The 26,518-nt window shown below is 36.9% G+C and overlaps 1 protein-coding gene and 1 long non-coding RNA gene across 3 annotated transcripts in view; one reads left to right on the top strand and one right to left on the bottom strand.

The window, feature by feature from the left end:
- Positions 1-26,518, top strand: part of RRAS2 (RAS related 2) — an 85,937-nt gene that overhangs the window by 13,092 nt on the left and 46,327 nt on the right. The window lies entirely within an intron of this gene.
- On the bottom strand, positions 11,457-22,281 carry LOC130455012 (uncharacterized). Its single transcript, XR_008912780.1, has 3 exons — positions 22,157-22,281; positions 13,770-13,821; positions 11,457-12,580 (listed from the first exon to the last, which is right to left on the bottom strand). It is a non-coding gene; the product is annotated as an uncharacterized LOC130455012 (long non-coding RNA).

The raw sequence follows: 26,518 nt of genomic DNA, 5'->3' as shown, positions 1-26,518 counted from the left end.
ATGGAATCTCAGAGGTTACAGAATAGCCCATTAAGCAAAGACAACAGGGGATCTCTCCTGGGGAACACACCATATATGTTAGCCATTTTAAGCAGACTGGATGCACAGGATTACTAGGTGACTTTCATAAGTAGAATGGCTAAGCTCCCAGACCCACTTTTTATTCAGTTGAACGTTCGGGGAGTAGGAAGGATGGGTCAGATGTAGTCACCCACATTGAATCTTGCATTGTTTGTCCTGCTTTGCTTATGAGTGTTATTTTTAAAGAACTATGCTCACCCTTCTAGGAGTTGCTGCTGCTGCTATGTTATAGGAAGTAGCATTTATAGTATTCATTTGGGAGGTTCAGTCTCTTAACTTCACCTCACAGGCCTGTCTAGATATTGAAGAAGGATAGCCAGCCTCTCTTCTCCATGATGTGGCATACTTGCCTTTGGTTCATGTTTCTGTTGTAAGTGGGGGCATAGTTTCAGAAAGGAGTCCTGGTCAAATCAGTTAATAAAGTAGTCTGACATGGGTGACTTTAGTTTGGGGTTTGAAATGAGCAGTACATGCTGCACAGCTGTTGTTCCAACAGCTTTTCTCCAGCTGTCATGCATTGGCCTGTCACAGAATACCTCACATTCCCTTTTTCCTGAACTCTTGGTAACATTCTATATTTTATTACTCAAAGAAATAGAACACACCGATTAGTTAAATGACCTTTCTTCTCGATGCCAACTTGATTTGACTTTCTGAGGCCCCGTAGATGAGACTTTTGCATTCTAGTTCTATTGGTAATAGGCATTTGATGAGGTTTTTCATGGTGGCAGTAGCTTCTCTTAAAATATTAAGTATGCAATTATTTGGATCAGAAAGATTTATTAGGTACAACAGCCTTTAGACCAAAAAAAAATTTGGTCCAACATTTACTTGACCCTTACTTTTAGAGAGTTATATTAGTTATCAGATATTCCTTTCCATCCCATCCCCTTTTACTATTCCATCCATATTTCTAGATTTTATCAGTTTTTTTCAAGGTCAAAGTTTTCTTTGACTAAATTAGTTGTTGTAGTATAGAATCAGGCTTGCATTTTTCTTATGGTTATGCTGTTATTTTGCTTTGAATTGAAGTTAAAATTGTGAAATGTATGTGAAGCAATCAGTATAGAGCATGATAGAGATATCATACTTCTATAGATAGAGCATCATGAAGACTTAAGTGATAAGTTAAATTTTACATTTTACAGTCATAAAGCACTTTACCTACATTCAACAAGCTATAATGCTTTTTACTATGTGCTAGGGGTTGGGGATAAAAGTACAAAGAATGAAAAAATTCTACTTGCAATAAAACTAATAGTGTAATGGGGAACACAAGTACATAGGAAAATATCTCTTAGATAGAATTTAAATAAGGAGTTAAAAACTACATTCCCTCCCCTGCCCCCCAAAATAGTTTAATATAAGATAGTGCAGGAGGGAGGAACCACCAATTAAGAGATCAGGAAAAGCTTCATGCAGGAGCAACTCCATATTTTATGTTTTTTTTTTTTGTATTTTTTAAAATATTGTTTTATTTGATCATTTCCAAACATTATTCATTGGAGACAAAGATCATTTTCTCTGCCCCCCCCCCCCTCCCACCACCTCTCCCATAGCCCACGCGCGATTCCACTGGGTGTCACATGTGTCCTTGACTTGAACCCATTTCCATGTTGTTGGTATTTGCACTAGTGTTCATTTAGAGTCTCTCCTCAGTCATATCACCTCAACCCCTGTAGTCAAGCAGTTGCTTTTCATCGGTGTTTTTACTCCCACAGTTTATCTTCTGCTTGTGGATAGTGTTTTTTAGATCCCTGCAGATTGTTCAGGGACATTGAATTGACACTAATGGAGAAGTCCATTACATTCGATTGTACCACAGTGTATCAGTCTGTGTACAATGTTTTCCTGGTTCTGCTCCTTTCGCTCTGCATCACTTCCTGGAGGTTGCTCCAGTCTCCATGGAATTCTTCCACTTTATTATTCCTTTGAGCACAATAGTATTCCATCACCAACAGATAGCACAATTTGTTCAGCCATTCCCCAATTGAAGGGCATCCCCTCATTTTCCAATTTTTGGCTACCACAAAGAGTGCTGCTATGAATATTCTTGTACAAGTCTTTTTCCTTATCTCTTTGGGGTACAACCCCACATATTTTTATCTTTTTAAGAAATTTATTTATGCTTTTTTTTAAGCCAATTTATCCCATACCTGTGTCTACTCCTTTTTGTAACAAAAACAATTAAACAAGTGAAACTGACACATTATTGACATTTTCCCATATCCATAAACCCTCAACCTTCTGTTGAGAGAAAAACATGTTCTTCTGGAGTTGATTGGTTATTTACCTTAATCTGAATTTTCATTTCTTTTCATATTTTCTTTCCATGAAATACATCTCTTCATACTACTTTCTTCACTTTGTATCAGTTCATACAAGTTACCTTCAGTTTCTCTGAATTTTTCAACTTTGTTTCTTCCTCAAAAAGTGCTACTAGTAGGACTGGAGGAATGGAGGTTTTCTCCTCCATTGGTCTTTGACCTCATTTTCTTACATCTGCCTATAGATGGATGATTGGGTCACAGAGTTTGAGTAGTTTAGTGTTTTGTTTTTGTTTTTAATTCTAATTCCAAATTGTTGGAATGGTTGGACCAGTGCATAGCTTCCCTACCAGTGTTTCTATCTTCCCATAGCTCACTCAACATTGCTGGTTTGAGTTTTTACCATATTTGCTAGTTTAATGTGAGGTGAAGCTAGTGTTGTTATAATTTTCATTTCTCGTGTTAGTGATTTGCAGTAATTGTTAGTTTGTTAATTGTATTTCTTAATTTTGAAGGTCATTTGGTCATATTCTCTTCACTAGTTATTAGGAAATTCTTGGCCTCATTTTTCTTATAGTAGATTTTATTCTTGATTATTTGATTAAACTATTTTTCTCAAACTTGTTTCCCTTTTGTTTTTTGTTTGTGTAAATGCTTTTTAGTTTTAAGTAATTCAAATGATCTAGTTTCTCTTTTATAAACCCCTTAAACCTTTAGTTTAGAATTCTTCTGGCTATAATTGCAAAAAAATACTTCCTTCTGCTCCTGATCTCACCCCACTGTGTGGGTATTTTTTAAAATAATGTTTGGAACTTATTGTGAAATTTGCATAAGTGCTGATCTAAACATTTTCTGTCACATGACCAGTTTTCTTAGCAGTTTTTGTCAAATGAGAGTCATGATTTTATAACAGAAAGTACTTTAATGGATGACTAGCATCAACTTAAAAAGTTAATAATAGAGTGGTGTTAAAGGTTCATAAGGTGGTATTGAAAACTCCTAATTGAGGAAAGAAATAGATCTGTGACTCTGGAGGAAAATTTTTGATGTCCTCTATTAGCCACATTAGACATGTTAATTGTATTAGATGCATTAAACATATGAGGCATATTAGACATCAACTGTATTAGACAAATGAGACATAATAGACATATATGAGAGATGTTACATAGTAGACAGATATTAGATATATATTCGGCGCATTAGACATAAGTTAGAAGAGTTGAAGTTTTGAAGGGGAAAGAGGTTTATTTTGGTATTGGGAGTTTGGGCTTAGTAATGAAAAACTATTGGAAAAATAACAATCCTTGATGTCCAGTTTCAAGCCGCATGTTTTCAATGTCAAGCCTGTTATTCTCAACATAGGGCTGGTACAACCACATAGCTTCTTAATATGAGATCCTGGTTTGGACCAAAGGCCTTCAGCAATGTTTGAGGAAGGAGTATTTCCTTCTTGTATGTTTCAGAAACTTATGGGAAACTTCATCAGGTTTTCCAGGGTGCCATGAAGTTCATCTCAAATTCGTATTTTGGATATACCTTTTGAGAATGAAAACTCAGAAGCAAAGCCTGTGCATTCTAGTTCCCTCTTGACTTCAGTCAATGCACTGATTTTGATATTTCCCATTTTGTTCACAATAGAAAAACCTCATCTTGTTGAGAATCCCTCATTTCAGTAATAAACTGCCATTCTATAGTATTGCCCTTAATTTTTCTTATGTTGACAGATTAGATCGTTCTTTTGGGAATAGCAAATAAGACTTTACATCCTTGAAATGTCTGGTGCCCTAGAAGAAACCAGATGCAGGCTAGAAGGCCTCTCTCTGAGCTGTTGCTTAAAGAAAGAGAGGTGATGCTATGAGTTGGAGTTAAGGACAGTACATTCTAGGCATGGAGATGGCCAGTGCAAGGGCAGGGTGATGGGAGTGTTGTGTTTGAGGAACTGAAAGTAGGAAAGCCTAGCCTGATTGGAGAGTGTGTGGAAAAGGAGTGAAGCTGGATAGATGTCTGGTCTGAGTTGTGAATGTCATTTTAAAAGCTAAAGAAAAGAGTTTCCTTGTTATCCTAGAAGCAATTGGGAGCCTCTGGAGATGGGATGTCACATGGTCAGAATTTTACTTAAGGAAAATTCCTTTGGCAACAGTGTATATAAGATGGTTTAGGGCAGTGATGACGAATCTTTTAGAGACTGTGCCATGGCCCACCCCCAGAGTACCTGCCATTCTTCCTCACCCTTTACCCTTAACCTGAGGGTAGGGGGGAGTGGCCCGAGCACTCCTGCTGGGGGGGGGGGTAAGCACTTTGGACTGCTAGGCATCAGGGTGGGGAGGCATGGTGGAGACCAGGAAGGGAGCAGCTCTACCCTAGCCCCTTTGCCTTTCTAGTAACTTAAGCTGGTAGGCAACAGTGTGTGTGCCCACAGAGAGGTTGTCTTTGGCATGTGTGCCATAGGTTCGCCTTAACAGGTCTAGGATAAAGAGAAACTTCTGAAACAAGAGCACGAATTAGGAATTCTTTTGTAGTAATCTAGGCAAAAGATGACAAGGAGCTGAAGTGAGCAAGGTGATAACTGAGGGTGGACAGAAGGGAACCCTTCTGTCAAGTGAGAGATGCTAGGAGGAAGGCAGAAAGGCAGGAAGCTAGGGTCATCTGAGTTTATGTCCCTAAAACTCTGGAAGGAAGCTGATGCCTTCCACAGAAATAGTGAAGTTTGAAAGAGAGGACAAAACATCAGGGGCAAAGAAAATGAGTTCTCTTTTAAGTATGTTGAATTTAAGATGTACCCAGAACTTTTGATGTGCAATAGCCAATTGGTGATCTGGGCCTGAAACTCAAGGGCAGAAACTGGGGCCAAATGTATAAATCTGGGAGTCATCTGCATAGTTATAAAGTGATAATTAAAACATATGGAAGGTGACGAGGATACTAAGGTAGAGAATCCAAAGAGAGAAAGAGAATTCAGGAATAGAACCTTGGGAAATACTCCCAGGTAAAAGCCATGATGTGATGGATAAGCCAGCAAAAGGGACGAAGAAGATTGGTCAGACAGGTAGGAGAAGAATTAGGAGAGAGAATACTGATATGAAAACCCAGAGAGGAAGATGAATGACAGATAGCATTTGTGTAACATTTTAAAGTTGGGTAAAATGTTTTTACATGTTATCTTATTTCATTGTTACTGCAAACTTGAGTAAGTGCTGTTATTAGCCCATTTTACACCTGAAGAAACTGGTTAAATGATTTGCCCAGGCTTATACAGCTAGTGTCTGAGGTGGGATTTGAATTCAGATCTTTATAACTGCAATTTTAACTTTCTATCCACTATATGCTTAGCTGCTTCTTGGAGGAAAGGGGAGTCAACCATCAATGACAGATGCAGCAGAGGTCAAGAATGATTAGAACTGGAAAAAAGACCATCATATTTGTTAATTAAGAGATCATCCTTTACTTTAGAGACAGGTGGTTTAAATTGAATGATGAGATTCAAAATCATATTGCAAAGCACTGAGGAGTGAGTAAAAAATTTCAAAAGTGAAATGATTGCTCAGGGTTTTATGTAGATAGATTCTGGTCTTGATGTAGTTATGAGTTATCAAGTTTTTTGGCTTTTAATCTACTGTTTGCTACTACTATTATGTTTCTCAGCAGATAGCTGTTAATTGTTCATTCCAATTTACATCTCATTTTCTGTGTGAATGAATTAAGTTAAATTTTTAGGAGGTATTGTTGTATATATAGCATAGGCTGGATTTAGTCAGAAGACCTGGTTTTGAATCGTGGCCTCTTGGAGTTTGTGGTTATGTCACCCTTAGTTTCCTCATAGTAATAGTAATAATAGTACATCCTACCTCAAAGGGTTTTTGAGTAAACTGCTTTAACTTGATAAATTGAACTAATAGTTATTTTAAATTATAGAGTACTTCTATTTGGAGCTAATACAACAAAATCACAGGTAAATTCTGATGAAATAAATTCATTAAATTAATAACTTGAATGTGTAAATTATATTATTTTTAAAATATCCATATAAAAACATTGATCTAGACTCTAGAGCTTTTATAAGTAAATGTTTTTCCTTTGAGTGTTTGCTGTATAAGATTAGATAATACATGGTAGCACAGTGCACAAATTTCAGTTGTGCTTAAAATTGGAATGGTAAAAAAGCTTAGGGTCCTTTCTATCGTTCTTGATTTCATATATTTTTTACTTCCAGAGCTATAAAACCAGCATAAGATTTTTGGGGAAAAAATCAAACTAGCCTTTCATCCTTTTAACATCTTAGTTCTAAAATACATGTAAAATTCATTTTGGAGTTGTATTGGATTTCTGTAGAGGTTGGTCGATGATGATTAAAAATTGATTCTTTCAAAAATAAAGTAACATAATGGATTCTTAAATAATAATGTAACTTCAGAATCACTGAATAAAACTTATTTTTAGTTTTATAGTTCTGCCTTGAGAAACTAAAAAAGATGTCTTAACTTTTATTAACCTCTTGTGAAGTTGTAATAGATTGGCTACTGAAACTTAACATCTCTGTGACCTTTAGTTGAGGCTCTTCCTGATTTCCTGGTCCAAACTATGATAACCTACCTAATGCGCCCAACTTCTTAGACTGTAGTTTCTGGAAAAGGAGGGAGTTAAACTAAATAATCTTAAAAGTCCCCAGCTCAAAAATCCCAAACTGTATACCAGAGGATAGATTATGATTTTTCATGTAACATTTAGTTTCCCGCATAGAATTTAATTACTTTATATTTGAAGATTTGATTTTTCTCAACATTTTGCTAACCCCAGTAGTAGTTGGAAATTTTTAATTCTTTAAAAGAACATTTCCATGCTACTGTTACACTTTTAAGTTATTTGAGCAGTAATAGGCCATGCCCATTTCCATCCTACAGTACAGGAATTGTTTCTCTAATAGGCTCATTAAATTGTGTGCAGATTTTTTTCTTAAGTTTATGAATTGTAAGTGTCCACTGGGTACAATACACAGAGGTCTTGTGATAATTGTATTTACTTTCACAAAGGAAGTGATATTCTCATCAAGTTACCACTTCTTAAGCTGGAAGTGATGTTATATTTCTTTTCTTATTATGTAGAGCTGCATTTCAGTTAATTAACAAACATTAAGTGCCTCTCCTGTCAGGCACTGGGCTAGGTGCTAAGTTAAGACTCAGTCTAGTAGAGGGGGAGAGGAATGGGAGGAGGGGAGTCACTATTGTTGGGAGTTGAGAGTTGGGGAGTTAGTTTTTAGGTAGGAAGGAGGGAGCCTTGGAAGAATCTAGCCGTTTTTTAATGAGGAAGACAAGTATTCCAGGAATAGGAATTGTCCAGTGCAAAGGCACAGAAGCTGGAGATGGGAGACTTTCTTTGAGGAAAAGAGAGAATGCCAGGAGAAGTGTCTGGTAAGACTGAAAATGTAACTTGGAGCCAGGTTGTGAAGGTCTTTAAAGTCCAAACAGAGGAGTTTTAATTTTTAATGCTAGAGGTGCCAGTTTGACTATGGAGCACTTTGGAGGATCTAATACATTGTTGGAGCCCATAAATAGTAGTCAGGGGGAATCTGGAGGTAATAAAAGTTTTAGTAATCACTTAATCCAAACTCCTTTATTTTATGGGTAAAGCCCAAGAGGCTAAGTGATTTTAAAAGCCAGTATAGCATAGTGAAAACAATGAATTTGGAATCGAGAGAGACATGACCATAGTCAAGTCCCTTATCTTCTGTTTCTTCATCTATAAAATGGGGGTCATGATAGTATCTGTAATTACCTCTGTAAAGGGGAAAAGGAGTTGTATTTTAACAGTTTTGGATTTTATATTTTAAGAGTGTGGTTGCCAGGAATTTAATTAATTCCAAAGAGTTTATTTACAATTTCATTATAAAATGTAGAAAGAATGAAGCAAGAAATCAGAGAGAGGATAAGGTAAGATATCTAGCCTCAGCACTAAGTAATTTATCTCCTCCCCACTCCCCTTCCCCTCCCTCATTCCCCCCCCCCTCCCCCCAGCCTCTGAAAAGCCAAGGACCTGGGAAAGCCTCTCTCAAGAGAAGGTCTTTCCTGAGGCTGGTCTCTTCAGAGAAAAACCAGCAATTAAGAGTCAGCCTTTAACTCACCCCATGTCAGTCCAGTCAGCAGATTCTTTATCAGCCTCACCAGGAAAGAGGGTCTCGGGTCCAGTTAGCACTCCAAGGAACGAAGACTTGACTCTAGTCTCCACTTCCAAAAAATGAAGAACTGTCTCTCAGGAAGTGACAGCCTCTTTTAAAGACATTTTCTCTTGCCTCACTTCCTGTGTCTTCCCCTAATTCTACCAATCACAGTTGACACTCTGCTCTAGGACTGCCCAGAAGGCAGTTAGTTTAATTCGGATTCATCACCCACTATTGCACATGTGGGTCACAGACCTCCCCCACTCAAGTGTGAATGGGGTGTTTACACCTTTGGTGATTAAATCTAAAATGGGCAGATTTTCATACTTAACTTTAAGTAGGGTGTTTACACTTATGGGGATTAACTCTAAAAGTAGGCAGATCTACTCAACTTTAAGTACCTTATTCAAAAAATAGGCAGAGGTTACAATTTTATCTACACAACCAGGGGAGAGTTAAGTATTTTCATTGTTATAATCTGGGGAGAGTTAATTTTAATCTGCACACCTCTTAGGGTTTTTGAGACTCAAATGATCTTTAATGTATATAAAGTGTTGTATAGATCTGGATCACATTCAAAGCCTTCATAACCAGCCCCTTCCTGCCTTTCTAGCCTTCATACACCTTACTTCCTGACAGATAGTCTGATCCACTGACACTGGCTCTTTGGCTGTTATGGGAACAACATGTTCCCAGAGCATGTTATTTTCTCTGACTGTCCCCTTTATACCTTGCACTTGACTACTAACCTCCCTAACTTCCTTTTTGTCTCAGCTCAAATATCTTCTTTTACTGGAAGCCCCTTTGAACCCCTCTTAACTCTAATGACTTCCCTTTGTTAATTATTTTCTATTAGGTCTGAATATAGTTTGCTTTGTATATGTTTACTTTTTGTCTCACCCATTAGATTGTAAGCTCCTGGAGGACAGGGAGTAACTTTTGCCTCTTTTTTTCTAGACTTAGTATGTAACAGTGTGCCTGGCACATAGTAGGCACTTAAGTCTTTATTGATTGATTGTTTCTTAGCTGCTATGAGAGACAGCTAAGATTGAACCCAAGACAAAATAGTTGCTCAGTATTTTTGCCCACTACACTATACTAGTATGATACTTTTATGATTTCATTTTGACTGTTTTTGGAGGGGAAAATCTTCCTAGCATTGAAATTCTTTTATGGAGCCTCTATCCACATCATCCCAAATGTCGGGGTTCTGCCAGTGTGGGAGATCCTGTTAAGAGAGTTGTTGTTTTAAAGGATTGATTGCTTCTAAAAATGGGTTTTCTTGATTCTGTTCTGAGAGGTATTAAAGAAGAGTTTCAAAAGATTTCATTATTGAGGCTGAAGTAGTAGAACTTTTAAAATGCTCTTTTCAATCAAAAAGAAATGTGGAATTAGAAACTCCTCATTTATCTAAAATCAGGTTACTCAGTCCATTCTGGCAGGCCTTGTTTATGGCATGTTCTTTGAAAGGATCATATTCTAATTTAAATGGATTTAATATCATTCTTAGTTTCTGTGTCAGGAATGCCTGATTAACAGAGGTTATAAAGCTCAACTTTTAAAAAGTTTCTCATCCCTAGAATTTTAATGTTTTGCACCAAAATTTCAGTTCAGATTTCATTCTCTTCTAAATGTAGACCTAGAATACTAATATTTGTTAAATTTTTGTATTGAATAGGTTTTTTTTTTAATTTTTTTTTAGATTTTCATTCAGTAAATGATAGCTAGGGTTCTGGTTTAACACTTTGCCTTCCTTTTGAAACTATGCTAATAATGACCATCGATGAAATCAGGATTAGTGACAAAGAAAGGGAATGATATCCTTACTTTAAAATGTCAGCTTGAAAAAGGCTTTGTAAGAAGCTGGAGCTAAAGATACAGCAGTAAATGAAAAGGAAAACCTACTCTGATGCGTAGTTGAATAAAACAGACAAATGAGAAGGTTTTCAGTTAGGGTTAAGGCACTGGCTAACAAGGCAACTCTTATGTTTGTTGAGTGTCCCTTCTGGGAGGGACCCTGTTTCTTTTTTGTGTACTTAAAGAACAAAAACAAACAAAAGTGTTTTTCCAATTACAGTTAGAGATTAATGACTTTATGTTAAAGGTTTTCTCTTGGAGTTTTCTAGCATTTGAGCATTTTCAGTGTTATGATTTGTCCTTTCTGACTTCATATGGATAATTACTGGAACTGAGGATTAATTTTGTTTTGAGCTTCCTGTTGGAAGAAATGTCACCCTCAGATTTCCCCTTGTAACAACCTTGTTAAGGAGGAGTACAGAATGGATGCTTAAATATGGTTTGGGTGGATGTGTGATGGGAAAGGTGAGAACTACTGAGTTGGGGGTCAGTTTTTGAGACCTGTTTGAGTTACCTACTGTCTGTGTGACCTTAGGTAAGGTATTTCCCTTCCTTGTGCCTTGGTTTTCTCTCCTTTAAAATAAGAAGGATCTTTAAGGTTTCACCTGTCCATAAATCTAGGATGATTCTAAGAAGTTGTATCCCTAAAGCATCCATCTAGTTTGTAATTGTAAGTGCCTTAGCTTTCTTGTCATAGCTAAAAAACAGACTTACAAATCTTTCCTCACCCCTTCTGTGTATATCTATGTACACACACACAGAAATGTATGCTTATTAGTGACTGCCTTATTTAAACAAAGATTGAAAGTAGCCAATGGGTCCTTTATCTAGAGTCTTTTAATTTCACTGCCTGTGACCTTGGGGAAATCATTTTACTTGTCTGGGCCTGTTTCTGTAAAACGAGTAGATGGACTAAAGGGTCTTTTATTAAGGTATCTTCCAACTCTAAATCCTGTGATCCAATGTTTAATTTTTAGGGAGGGTTCTTTTGTAGTTATAAATTGAAGGAATAAATGCTGAAATAATAAATGAGATGAGGTCATATTTCTCATTTCCCACCATCACCCCCCCCCCCCCCCCCGTTTATTTTGCCTATAATCAGGTATTTTCAGTGTATACTATATATTCTTTTTTTTTTTTCCTGGAAACTCATTTTTGGACCCAACCTGCCTACATTTGGAACAAGCTATGTTTAGGCCAAATATGGGAGATCTTTCTGAGCTTGTTATATCATTATTGGGATTGATGGTGGAAATTTAGAGAAGGGTTCTTTAGGTAGTATTGGAGGAAAATGGTGTAGGGAAAAAAAAGGCAAATTGATCTATGACTTGCTTAACAAGAGGGTAAAAATGGAGTCCTATTTCTAAAAGAAAGTATGGGGTCAAATTCAGTTGGGAGACAGGGAATTGAGATGTTCTCTGCCTTCAAATGCTTTCTTTGAAGGCTTAAATATAGTTCCCTGCCTGTGAATATACTTCTGCTTGAGACCTCCTTTTCAAAGGACCCACTTTTGGTCTCCATGGATCCTCCCAATGATTCTAGGCTCACCTCTGGTAGTATTTCATATTTCCTTTCCCCATCTGTCTTCTTTCTTTTTGCTTCTGGAATTCATTTATTCAGTAAGTACTTAGTGCCTATTATGTACAGATTCAATGTGAAAAAGACTATCAATTTTACATGTTTGGGCAGCTTTGTAGGGCTGGAGAGGAGTAGTCACATAGATAAGTTAAGTGTCTAATAATTTGAGAAGGAAGAGAGGCCTGACAAGGAGGAGGATAGTGGAAGGCTTCCAGGAAGAGGTGGTACCTAATTTGAACTCTGAAAGAAGGTAAGGGTTTTTTGAGCCACAAGGAAGAAAGAATAAATTCTAGGCAGATGGGAAGGGGTAGCTAGCCTTTGTGAAAGACACAGCATACATATAGTGGTCCTTTTTTAAAGCCGGAATGTAGGGAAATAATGTAAAGCAAGTTTGGAAAGACAGGTAGGATGAATGGAGGAATGAATGAATGGATGTATAAATAAATAAATGAGTAAATGGTCTGACACTGTTTTAAGCAGTGTGGGGGATACAAACAGAAGAATGATACTCTGTTCTCTAAAGGAGCTCACATTCTATTTGAGAGAGACAAGTATATCCAGGAGACTTCAGTTTCAGGAAAGATGGGCTTGGTGGTCCTACCTGAATAGCTGCACAGTTGGGGACAGGAGCCTCAGATCATTGCTTTGGCAAGGAAAGGAAGAGATCAATCATGTATAAGTACTTGTAATTGTCAGACTGTTCTTAGTGCTTTACAAATATCATCTTACTTAATTCTGATGTGTTAGATGACTGGGCAGGGGAAGAAGGGGAATCAAAGGTATGGTGACCTGACCTCAATATTTCTTTACATATTACTTCCCTCCATCCGTTTTCTGGTCAAATGGGCTAATCTTGGCTCCTTCTACCATCTCCAAGCCTTAGCGTTGAATACCTCCATTCCTGGAATGACTGCCTTCATACCATCACCTTATAGTAATTCTCTCATCTTTCCAGATATGGCTCGAGGCCCTACCTTCTATAGAAATGCCTTTTCTGATCTCTTCAGCTGCTGGTGTCTTTTCTCCCTAACAACCTTGTATGTATTCTGCATATACTTAAAGACATACATGCTTAATAAGTACCTGATTTTTGTTTTGATAGATTGTAAATTCCTTATGAGTAGGGATTATTCATTCCATGTATTTATATCTCAGCATCTTGCACCAATAAATAAAGCTTGGTAATTATTTATTCTTTATTTACATATTAGTTGCCAAGGGCTACACAATTAGTAAATGTCTGTGTTGAGATTTGAATTAAAGTCTTTTGACTCTTAGATGTTTCTACTGGATAGTGCCTCTAGAGAGGATTTTTTTAAAATTAAGATGGTTTGGAATAGAATACTGGTGGATTCATCATCAAACATTTAATCCTTCAAAAGGTAGAGGAACCAACAATCTGATTCTTACCAGTAGGGAGTCACTAGGACAGATGGAAATGGTAATAATCTTGGAGAATCAGGACTTAAATTAACAGATGAAAGAACTTTGGGAGCACAATTTCAAAGTAGTCAGAGGACTACTAGTTGGGAACTTATGAACTAATATTCTACTGAAAAAGCCATTGTAGGAAGGATGGGAACTTATCAGTTTCAAAATTCTCAAGACCCAAAGAGAAGCAGTTTTTATCATGAGGAAGATACCAACATGGAAAACATTCCTAGAAGATGGACAGATAGCAGGTGAATGGAAAAGGCTAATAAAAGATGTAAGAATAAACATTAGTTAATTCTAAATTTGAGAACTCTTGGAGCAGGATAGGAGTAATAACTACAAAAAGAAAGTCATACAAAGAAAAGAGGAGAATCAAAAAAGTGACAAAGGCTACTTACTGCTTGTGGTAGTTGGGACGATGGTAATTGATGATGCAGAATGATCTTTGGCCTAGAAAGGACAGAAAGATGGCTAAGAGGGATTTAATGCCCAAAATAAGCTGGATAGCAAAAGTGCATCAAGCTGCTCTTGATGGATGAGTTTATCACCTAGTCTAGATAAATGGGTATCATCCATGGGTAGTGGGACTATTTAACCTGCAAACCAGTCTAAAAATATCTGAAAAGAAACTAGAGTTGGGTTTGAGAAGGTAGAACTAGAAAAATGAGGTAGAAATGGAACCTTTATTAAAAAAACAAACTCCATTATATTTACAAACACTGGACATCTGAACTTTTAAAGTGTGTCTTGTTTTTAAGTTTTGACTATTAGGTTCTTAATGCTGTTTATTTTGTTCAGAGGGAAAGAGAATTTACCTTGATAGAATATTCCAAATTCAAACATTTTCCCCATCTCATGTTCTCTAGCATCAGGAAACTCTTCTTGCTTTTCATTAGTCTAGGAAATCATGCCTAATTCATAGCATAGTACAAACATAGAATCACAGAGCTGAAATGGGTTCCAGTGAATGACCAAACTCCTTATTTGAATGAAGCACATGAGTCCCTTAAAATTGACAAGTGGTTATTTAGCCTCTGCTTAAAGACTTTCAGTTGTGGGGGGGGGACCTTCAAAGTCAGCCTAGTTTCATTTTTTGACTACTTTAATTGTATAGGAAATCCTTCTTACATTGAGCAGAAGTTATCCTTCTTAGAACTTCCTATGGGAGTTTTAGTTAGATCTGGAGTAGATGACGAGTAGGTGTTGAGCAGAGTGGGATGGCATAGGGATGGGGATTCAAAAGAGAACTGATTAAATGCAATTATTAATGGACTTCCCCATATTTTAGTTAGTGTTGAATTCAAGTTCCTTTTGCCTCCTATAGATAGTTCATATTTCCCTGCTTAATGGTTTATCAATTTTTTTAGCAATGGGGATTAACCCCTATTCTGGTCTGTAAAAACTTTTTTGACTATGATTTTTATTTCATTTGTTCTGTGATCCTGAGCAAGTCACATGACTTGTTTCCCTCAGTTTCCTTTGCTGTGAAACTGTGAAATGGGGATAATAGCACCTAATCTACAGGCCTGGAAATTTATTAACTTTAGAACTTACCATAAATACTGACTCTTTCTACTTACCATAGTTTGTTCAAGGCTTAGTATCAGACCAAAGCCATGTTACCAGGATACAGAAAGTGCTGTTAGGTTTTATTCTTAAACTTTCATTCACTTCCAGAGTGTACTTGACGTTCTATTGACATTTAAGCCAAGCTGTGCAAAATTACTAAGTAATAACCTCACCTTTTTAAAAAAGAATGTCAGCAAGGCAGGCATAAAACAGCATCCTGACTAGGCATGCCTGTTTACTTCCTCTATCTATTTGGAAAGCTCCCAGGGAATAAGCAGAGGTGGAGACAAGTATGGGTGTGTCACTTAGCCATAGGATGGCCTGTGCTAATTCCTAAGCCCCCATAACACTCAATGGATGATGCTTCTGACATATTCTAGGCACTCAGTGACCTCTTGTTCAGTCTTCAAATATGGCTTTATATTTTCTTTAAAGTTGTGTAACGTATGTTCACTCACTTATAGTCAAATGTACATATGAAATTTTTCTAATAAAATATTGCTCTGATTTGGGGTTTGTGGAGGTGAATCTGGGTTCTCAAAGGCCATTGGTTCCTAAGCTGGGAAGGCTTCTTTAGAGTGTGGGCACAGTATTTGCTTACCAAGAAATAGCTGAGCAATTGTTCAGGGGATGTTCATCATTAGATGAATATCATTAAAACATCATCAATATTTTGGATACAACCTCATCAAGCCTCTAAGATGTGGAAGGTTTCTTATTTCTTTTAGTGGCAGGAGAGAGTACTGACATTGTAAAAACAGATTAATTGAAGTGCAAAAGTGTAAAATACACTTGATTTGGCTTGTTTTCCATTTGTAATTGTTCAAGTCTCTAGTATCCTTCATTAATTAATAGACATCATAAACAAAAGCCAATTTTAGCCCTATTCCTATTGAATTAGTATCTATTCTGATTTAGTGCAGACTGAATTATTAAATTTTTATTGTAAATTATTGAGAGTAAATTGAAAGAGCAGTGCAAATGGTCAGAGAATTCAGTCTTCTGAAACATTTCTTCTGGAACATCCTGATGTCCTAGAGAAATCACATGCCTCATTCCCTTCCTCTGAGCGTTTCTCATACATCATGCTATGAATCATACCATGAAGTTTAAAGAGATAAAGTACTCCTTGAATAATGCTCCAAGCGTATGGATTAAGAGCTGTCTTATACTGCAATAGTGCAAGAAAAAAAATTGAAAATACTAAGATTTGCTCCATTTAAAAATGATAGCAATAGTTGTACTTTTGAAATAAGATTTTAGGAAGTTTTCCAAAGGTAGTACAAGTACAAAAGTACACTTATATAAAGGTTCTGCTCAGCAATCTGAATTGGTATCCAAGAAAGCTTATATAATCATAGGCTAGATTAAGAAAGGTATAATGCCCACTAATTCAGAAATAGCAGTCTAACCTACGCCTGGGTCAGACCATATCTAAAGTATTATTCTGTGTGTGTGTGTCTGTGTGTGCATGCGCGCTTAAGAAATTTTTATTTTTTATTTTATTTTTTTGGTTACAATACTCATTTTATTTCCCTCCCTCCCCTCCCACCCTTCCCATAGCCGACACGCAATTTCATTGGGTATTACTTGTGTCCTTGATCAGAACCTATTTCCATGTTGTTGTTTGCATTAGGATGTTCATTCAGAGTCTACATCCCCAACCATATCCCTTCGACCCATGTATTCCAGCAGTTGATTTTCTTCCGTGTTTTTACTCCCACAGTTTTTCCTCTGAATGTGGATATTGTTCTTTCTCATAGATTCCTCTGAGTTGTTCAGGATCACTGCATTGACACCAATGGAGAAGTCCATTACATTTGATTGTACCACAGTGTATCCATATCTGTGTACAATGTTCTTCTGGTTCTGCTTCTCTCACTCTGCATCACTTCCTGGAGGTCGTTCCAGTCCTCATGGAATTCCTCCACTTTATTAATCCTTTGAGCACAACAGTATTCCATCACCAACATATACCACAATTTGTTCAGTCATTCCCCAATTGAAGGGCATCCCCTCCTTTTCCAATTTTTGGCCACCACAAAAAGTGCAGCTATGAGTATTCTTGTACAAGTCTTTTTCCTTATTATCTGTTTGGGGTACAAACCCAGCAGTGCTATGGCTGGATCAAAGGGCAGACAGTCTTCTAGTGCCCTTTGGGCATAGTTCCAAATTGCCCTCCAGAATGGTTGGATCGATTCACAACCCCACCAGCATTAAATTAGTGTCCCCTCTTTGCTGCATCCCCTCCAGCATTCATTACTTTTCTTTGCTGTCATGTTAGCCAATCTGCTAGGTGTGAGGTGATACCTCAGAGTTGTTTTGATTTGCATCTCTCTGATTTTAAGAGATTTAGAACACTTTTTCATGTGCTTATTAATAGTTTTGATTTCTTTAACTGAAAGTTGCCTATTCATGGCCCTTGCCCATTTATCAATAGAATCAATAGAATCATAGAATGGCTTGATTTTTTTGTACAATTGATTTAGTTCTTTGTAAATTTGGGTACTTAGACCTTTGTCAGAGGTTTTTGTAATGATTGTTTCCCAATTTGTTGCTTCTCTTCTAATTTTGGATGCATTAATTTTGTTTGTACAAAACCTTTTTAATTTGATGTAATCAAAATTATTGATTTTACATTTTGTGATTTTTTTTCTATCTCTTGGTTTTAAAGTCTTTCCTTTGCCAAAGATCTGACAAGTATACTATTCTGTGTTTGCCTAATCTGCTTGTAGTTTCCTTCTTTATATTCAAGTCTTTCACCCATTCTGAGTTTATGTTGGTGTAGGGTGTGAGATATTGATCTAAACCTAATCTATCCCATACTGTCGTCCAATTTTCCCAGCAGTTTTTTTTTATTTTTATTTTCAGATCTGTTTTTCCCAGCAGTTTTTATCAAAAAGTGGGTTTTGATCCCCAAAACTGGGATCTTCGGGCTTATCATAGACTGTCTTGCCAAGGTCATTTACCCCTAGTCTCTTCCACTGATCCTCCTTTTTGTCTCTTAGCCAGTACCAAATTGTTTTGATGACCACTGCTTTATAGTATAGTTTGAGATCTGGGACTGCAAGTCCTCCTTCCTTTGCATTTTTTTTTCATAATTTCCCTGGATATTCTTGATCTTTTGTTCTTCCAAATGAACTTAGTTATGGTTTTTTCTAATTCAGTAAAGAAGTTTTTTGGTAGTTCAATGGGTATGGCACTAAATAAGTAAATTAATTTGGGCAGAATTGTCATTTTTATTATGTTATCTCATCCTACCCATGAGCAATCAAGGTTTCTCCAATTGTTTAGATCTAGTTTTAATTGTGTGGAGAGTGTTTTGTAGTTGTGTTCATATAGTTCCTGTGTTTGTCTTGGCAGATAGATTCCTAAGTATTTTATTTTGTCTAGGGTGATTTTAAATAGAATTTCTCTTTCTACGCTTGCTGCTGAAATGGATTGGAGATATATAGAAATGCTGATGACTTATGGGTTTATTTTGTATTCTGTGACTTTGCTAAAATTGATTATTTCGCCTAGCTTTTTGGTTGATTCTTAGAGTATTATTCTAAAGGATACATTTGGGAGGCATTGCTAAACTAGAAAGAATGCAGAGGAGGACTATGAGAATGATGAACAGACTTGGAATCATGCCATATGAAGATAAGTGAAGGAAATGGGGATGTTTAACTTGCAGAAGACTTCTGGAAGATACTGTAGCTGTCACCTGTAAGGATTAATGTGAATAAAATAAATTTAGCGTGCATATGTGTGTACATATGGTGGGGGAGGGGTAGAGTGAACAATTTAGGGAGATTGTGTAGAGAAATCGTGTAGGCTTTGGTGTAAGGACAAATTTCTTGCCAGAAACAAGACTTAGCAGCATCAGGAAGGAGGTGGTGAGTAGTAGCCATTTAAATTATTGTTGGTGGTGGTGGTGGTGATGATGATGGTTCCCAGGACATAGTAAGCACTAAATATTTTTGTTTGTTTGAATTAAATTGAATTAAATTAGATGGTCTCTGAAATTGTGATTCTATGATTTATACAATGTATATATCATTTAGTATAGTAATTTATTTTTTTAGAACCTTTTGTTCAGTGTTTGCATTTCAGTTAAACCGTACTTTTAAGTGTTTGATCATTGGTTTGCATTGTAAAGTTGGACATTTCAGCAATATGAAGTTACAAAACACTTTATAAACAAATACAGATTTAAGTAATTGGAAAAATATTAATTCCTCCTGGGCAGGCTGAGCCAATGCAATAGAAATTACAGTACTATATTAAATAATTCAGTGCCATGCCAATTAAACCACCAAAGGGTTATATTATAAAGCTAGAAAAAAATAATAAAATTAATCTGAAGGAACAAACAACCAAGCATATCAAAGGAATTAATGAAAAAAATGAGAAGGAAGTAGGAGAGAAGGTGCTGGGAGTAGCAGATCTGAAATTATTCTACAAAGTGATAGTTGTCAAATCAGCCCTGCAAAATTCCAAGATAACCCCTAGGGACTCATGATGAAAAAATGCTATCCACAGCCAAAGAAGGAACTGTTGGAGTTTGAGTTCAGATCAAAGCAGGCCATTTTTCATTTTATTTCCTTTATGAGTTTTTTTAATTATATGTGTTGTTGGCTTTTGCAGCATAAGGAATATGGAAATATATTGCACGGTAAAATCTATATCAGATTATTTACTACCTGGGGGAGGAAGGAAAGAATCTGAATCTTAAAATGTCAGATGACAGGTGTCAAAAATTGTTTCTACATGTAATTGAAAAAAAAGATAAAGACTAAAAAAATAAGATTGGAGACTAGTTAAGAAATATTGATTTATCGGTGGTACATATTAGGGACATAATATTATAGAAACAGATGGGCACATTAATCCAGTGTTTGATTAACTCAAAGATTCCAGCTATTTGAACAAGAATTCACACTGACAAAAACTGTTGGGAAAACTGGAAATTAGTGTGGCAGAAAGAAGGCATAGACAAACATCTCACATTTCATACTGAGATAAGCGCCAAATTGGCACATGATCTAGGCATCAAGGGGTTACATCATAAACAAATTAGGGAATTATGGCAGAAATTACCTGTCAGACCTGTGGATAGGGGAAGAGTTCATGACCAGAGATAGAAAGGTTCACAAGCAGTAAAATGGAAAATTTTGATATCATAAATTAAAAAAAATTTGCACAAACAAAACCAATGCAGCTTTTAAATTTAAAAGAGTAATGGGAAACTGGGAAAAACAGTGTTTGAGGCCAGATTTGAATCTAGGACTTCCCATCTCTAGGCCTGGCTCTCAATTCACTGTGAGACCCTTTTAAACCTCATTTAAACCTCATTGCCTAGCCCTTACCACTCTTCTGCCTTAGAACTAATATATAATATTGATTTTAAGTGTTTATAATCTTGGGATGAACAGACATAATCATGAAAAAAATTTTCCCAAGATTTTTCCCAAGATTCTGAGAGTTTTCCCAAGATTCTGACTGGCCTTAAAGAAACCTTACCCACTATTCTTTACCCTGTCCAGTTACTCCAAATGGTCCTCATTAGCCCTGTGACTTAATTAATCCCAATAGGTTGTTGTCCTTTGTATCCAAAGGAGATCAAGAGAGAGAGAGAGAGAGAGAGTGTGTGTGTATTCAAGACTTCTAAAAGCTATAGGGCTTTAGAAGAGACTAGAGGTGAATGTTATTTAGGTTGAGTAAAATTTCCTGTAAAGCTATGAGACTTGGACAGAGTCTCAAAGGACAGATAGTGGTGAGGTGTTCCAAATGTGAGAATAAACATCAGTAGTGCCATCCTATCAAATTCAGCAAACATTTATTTCAACCTGAAATTTGGAAAGGTAGTCACAAGAGACTATCTTGATCAAAGGAGGGAGTGTTATGGGGAGAAAGCTAGGTGGTGGAAAATTTAGAGGAATAGGGGCTGAAACCAAGTTTTAGGAGGCTGAGGAAGGAATGGGAAGTGAAAGCAGTTGTAGAAGTCATTTGAGAAGAAGAGTCAATAAGAGGATATATAGCAAAGCTTTTCCAAAGTAGGGAAGGACTTGTGTTTGTAGATTGAAGAATAAAGGAGACAAGCCAACTGAGAAATTGAACAGGGGTATAAGTATGTGTATGAAAACAATGCCTTTTAGGAGTTAGAAAGGGATAGGGAGGCTTTGGGATCCAATTGAAAGGATAGTTATAGAATAGGGAATCTTTTGACTTATCAGACTCATGACTGATATCAGACTCTGATGCCTGTTATCTCATGCGCTTAATGGAATTGAGTTGTAGTACCACCTTGATCTGGCTATAATAACACATGACAGGATTCAGCATGAAACTCCCTGGACTAAAAGGCTTCAATTTCTGTAAAATATATAGACTACATTTAGGGAGACATAAACAAAGATTAATACACAGTATAATTAAATCAACAAACACTTTCTAAGCCCTGTGTATGTTTTGTGTTTTCTGTAAGTTGGTTGGTTGGTTTGTTAATTGTAATTTATCTTCAAGAACATTGCAAATGAGAACAGTTAGGAATGTTAATATAGGAATGTTAAGTGGGGGAACTATGTGTAACTGTTTGCGCCTATGCAATGGATAACTGCTGGAGACAGATGTAAAAAAACTTCTATTTAATAAATATTGGAAAAGGATTGAGGAAAGGTAACAAAGATTGAGGATTAGGATCCCCAAATCTACAGGGGCTAAGCTTTTACCTACTTCCCTCTAGTTCACGAGAACTTGCTTCTTGCTTAGGCTTCCCTGAGTCTTAACTTAAACTCCTTATCACTGAACTAAATCCCTAGAATCTGTGCTAAATAATCTCTTCTAAAAATTATCCATATATATGTATTATTTACTGCCTCCTTGTATCCTTTCAGCTCACTCCTCCAACTCCTAGTACTTTCTTAGCCCAGTACCTTCTGGGCCTTTGGTAGGCCTCAAAGGGCCTGCCCACTCTGAGGGGGAAAAACTGCCTCTCTCTTTCTTATGTAAGTTTACTGTCTCCTTCCATCTCTTTCAGCTTTAAGTCAGTTTGATTGTTCACTCTCTCTCTCTCTGCCCACTGCCAGCCCTTCAGGCCCTAGCTCGGTTTTTTGGCCTAAGCAGGCCTCAAAATGGCTTGGCCCTCTCAGCCACCACACAGATGAAAAATTGCCCCTCTTTTTCTCTTTTCTGTTGATTTCCCCCACAAACTTATTCCAGAAACTCTAACCTGTCCTTCTTCACCTGCCAGGTTTTCCAGTGTTCCAGGGAACAGAAATACCAGCCTTCTCTAAGGGGGAGGAGGGAGAACTGAACCTCTTGGATACACCCCCTGCTGTATGTCATCAGCATATGGGAAACCAACTGACTCGGGCTACCTAGAATTCCAACAAGCAATCTTCCCAAGATTCTGTCTGGCCTTAAAGAAACCTTACCCACTATTCTTTACCATGTCCAGTTACCCCAAATGGTCCTTATTAGCCCTATGGCTTAATTAATCCTAATAGGTTGTTGTCCTTTGTACCCAAAGAAGATCAAAATGCCATCACTGAGTGATGTTTTGGGACTCATGAATAAAAGTGAGGTACAGTTAGTTGCACAGAGTTTTGGGTCTTAATTCTCTCTAGTCATTGAGGTCCAAAAGCAAGACAAAAATCAAGGTGACTGAGTGTGTAGTGATGACTGTGGCTTCTTCAATGTCTAACCAAGCTCCAAGAGCTCCAGAGTGCCGACTTCCACAGCTTTCATGGCTGTTGAAACAAATTGTTCTCATCTGCCCTTTCCACTGGGAAGGTCTTTCTCTGCCTGGGGTAGACACTTCTCCCCTCCCTCTACTTCACTGACCCGGTTTTTGAGGCCTGTCAGTTATCCATAGCCTGGTTTAGCCCGCTGGCCGTGACTGTTTACCAGAGGGTGGCCTCTGTGTATGCTATAGCTTCTTGGTGCCACAGGTAAGAACTGTGGATTTGGTACAGTCACAGTTAGGAGTTGAGATACAGATGATGAACTAGCAAAGGAGGCTGAGGAGAGGTCAGACCGGAGTACTAGGGCAGGGTTAAGTAGAGTCATAAAAATTTAAGAATATTCAAGAATATATTCTTAGTTTTTATGATTCTACTTCAAGAATAGAATATGGGCAGCTATCTTGCTGTAGAAATGTCAGAAAGGGTGTTAAAATCACCAAATTTGGCAGTTAGATAATTGATGATTTTGGAGAGAGTTTTAGTTGAGTTAAGAGGAAGCCAGATTGAAGAGAATTTAGGAGGAAGGGAGAAGGCACAGAATATAGAGATGTCATCTCCCACACCAAAGAGTTTGATTAAGAATAGGAGGAGAAATACATAGGCTCTTAGCTTGAGGGCATGGTGGTGGGGCCCAGTAAAGACTTTTTTGAAGATTGTAGAGATTTGAGTATGTTTGAAAGTAGTAAGGAAAGAACCAGTAGAAAGGGTTAGAGGAGGGATGATAGTCCTGGAGAATATAGAATGGAATAGGATCAAGGGTTTATGTAGAGGGATTAAACCCTGGCAAGGAGAAGGTCACATCTTCATCAGAGACTGGAAAAAAGAAGGAAGTAATAAAAAAAAGAAGGCATAGTACTTGATCTGGGGGCTGGGAGTGGAGATGGAGCCTGGCACTCTGTCTCTAAAAGATTCGCCATTACTGGTATAGAAGAACATACTGATAAAACAAAAATCATATGCTTATATTAGTAGACTTGGAAAAAACTTTTGATGAAATGTCATTTTTGTTAATTATTAAAAAACAGAATGAAGGAACTATTTCTTAATGTGATAAGTAGTAAGTCTTAAAACCAAGAACTAGCATTAGCTAATGGGTATAAATTAGAGGCCTTGTAAGACCATTAAACAAGGATGTCCATGATTGCCACTACAAAAAGTGCTAGCCAAAGTAAGATAAAAAAAAAATTTGGAGGAACTAAATCTAAGCAAAAAGATAAAATTGTTACTTTTTTGCAATTGATATGATTGATAACTTATTTATAATTGTAACAAGTTGATTGAAACAATAACTTTAGTAGAGTTGTAGTACATAAACCATAACCACCCAAATCATCAATTTTTTTTTTGTCTTTTCAACTAAACTTTGTATAAGAGAGGAAAGAGTTTTTGCTATAACAGGAGTGACTGTGCTAGTATGTGCCTCTTTTTTTTTCTGATGCTTTTTTTAGTTTAAACCTATAGACTTAGCAAAACTTTCCACTTTCCAGACAATTTTCATTGAAAAGCATTGATAGAGATTATGGTAGACATTAAGATGATGAATTGAAAAGGGATGCTTATTCCCAGTCCTAAAAGGACAATCTGTTGAATTGTGCTATTATTTTGCCTCTTGAGTCAGGAAAGAAGAAAAAACTTACCTTAATCCAGCTAGGAATAAGCTCTGGAGGGCCCATCTTTGAAAAGAACTTGGGGAAAGGGAATTTATAGCTGCTTTAGTTTTAAGATAAATGAGAAGACAAGCTTAAAGTGTGACAGATAAATAGTTCCTGATGCATGCTGCTGGGATGCAGGGATAATAAAAAGAATAGTAACATTTGCCTGAAGTAGCAATGGCAAGAACATGTACCATGTTAGAAAAGCAGCTTTCGCAGTAATGACAACTGTAGAAGTGGTACTTGTACAAGGGATAGCCATAGTGGTAAGATAGTGTAATAAATAAAATTGATCTGGAGGCTTAGCCCCCAGAGTTATAAACACTTATTAGTAAAGAGAATTTGATAGAGGTAAAAAGAGGTCTTGGCCTTTCTAACTTAAGGTAAGATCAGGTCCCAGGTTTCAGTCCAGAGAGATCCTCAACTTGCTTCACTGCTGCTTACCAAGCACCAGCCCAGAGAGTTGTTCTGTTCAAGAGTGGAAGTATGTATTCTCACAATCCCATTTTAAACCCCACTCCTCCCTCCGTGGCGACACTGCATGTTTATACTCACACTGATGTCAGGAGATGCCAGGCCTTTAGATAAGACGTTACTCTGTAGCACCTGTTGGGGTCCCTTAGGATGGATGTATTTTACTTCATATAGTCAGAGTGGAATACTTTTCAACTCTTTCCACTGGCACTTGTGGAAGAATGTTCTCATTTATTAATGGAGACTGAGTGATCCTACTGCCTTTTTTTAAACTTACTAATTCAAACATTTTTAAAGGTTTGTGTTTTCTACCTGGCCTGTGAATTGAGTTTGTTATAATTGAAAACTCAAGTAATATATTTCTCACAGGACCCTGAATTGAATGGGAAGTCAACTGTATCTTTTTCCTGACCTCCACTCTCATAAATCCTACTGCCTATTGGATATTTCACAGACAATATTCAGAATTGAACTAATTATCTTTCTCCCCCAAACCTTCTCTTTCTGACTTTCCTATTACTATTTGAGGATACCCCCATCCCTTGAGTCACCCAGGCTCACTTCCCCTCTAAATTTCCCCCCTAAATCTAATCTTTTGCAGTTCTGTAAATTCTATTTTGTTTATATTGGCTTTCTTGGAATAAAGTGATAAGTAGCCCTATAAATATATTTATCCCTTGGTAGTTTGGCATAAATTGAAATCTGTAAATTCATTTTGGTAGTTTTTGCGAAGTAGCATTATCATTCTTATCCTATTAGCATGGACATTGTGAATACCCATGGATTATTCTTCCAACTGTCAAATCATTCTATTATTTTGAACATTTTGTAATTTTATTTATACAAGTTTTAAGTGTGCTTTTCAATTGAATTTTTTTGCACCCTGTTTTCTGTTAGTTTTTATGTTAATTTTCTTGAACTGGTACCCCCTTCCCCAAATAGTTGACTAGAAGTAAGAGAGAATAGATAGGGAGCCTACCACAGTTTAAGAGAGGTCAGAAGAGGCTGAAGTGGGGTAATGGACCAAGAATATAAAGTATAGAGAAATGCAAGATAGGATTTGAAGGTAAAAGCCATAGGATTTGAATTCATCCATTTGTTAAGGTAAAAAGGAATTAGCAGCTAAATGGAAGATTGACTCCAGGTTCTCTTTAGAGAGGTGAAGCAAGCACTTGGTGAAATAGATTTTTCCATATATATGAAAAACAGAAACTTAATAAGGCATTACTTTAACATGCACAAAAAAAAGTAAGTACAGGAGAGGATGAAAAGTAGAGCAGCTTTGTTACTATCCCATTAAATTTAATATATGCTTCTTAAAATATACCTAGACAAACTCAGTAGTGCAGTGAATTGAGTGTCAGGCTGTAAAAATTAAAACTAATCTCAAATAATAAAAATATTATATTTTAGGAGGCTTATTAGTGATTAGGAATCAAGGAATAAAGAGGATACAAAATAAAGACCATGTGCCCATGACTGATTAACCCATTTCAAAATCCCTACACTTACCACCATCAGCTTACCACCACCACCATGCTGGCTGCATGCCCAAGAAAGCGGACCAAGAGGACTGCCCACTTGCTAATATCCTCTGTCTACAGGAAGTACGTAAGGACGGGAAGTCAGTGGGCTCCTGGGAAATGTAGTTCTATTTTAGGGTAACATTTTCAATTACACAAGGCCTAGAATCTGGATGATTCATCTTCCTGAGTTCAAACC

This window comes from Monodelphis domestica, chromosome 6, assembly GCF_027887165.1.
Source record: "Monodelphis domestica isolate mMonDom1 chromosome 6, mMonDom1.pri, whole genome shotgun sequence".
NCBI classification, from domain to species: Eukaryota; Metazoa; Chordata; class Mammalia; order Didelphimorphia; family Didelphidae; genus Monodelphis; species Monodelphis domestica.
This window is presented reverse-complemented; position numbering and strand designations above follow the sequence as displayed.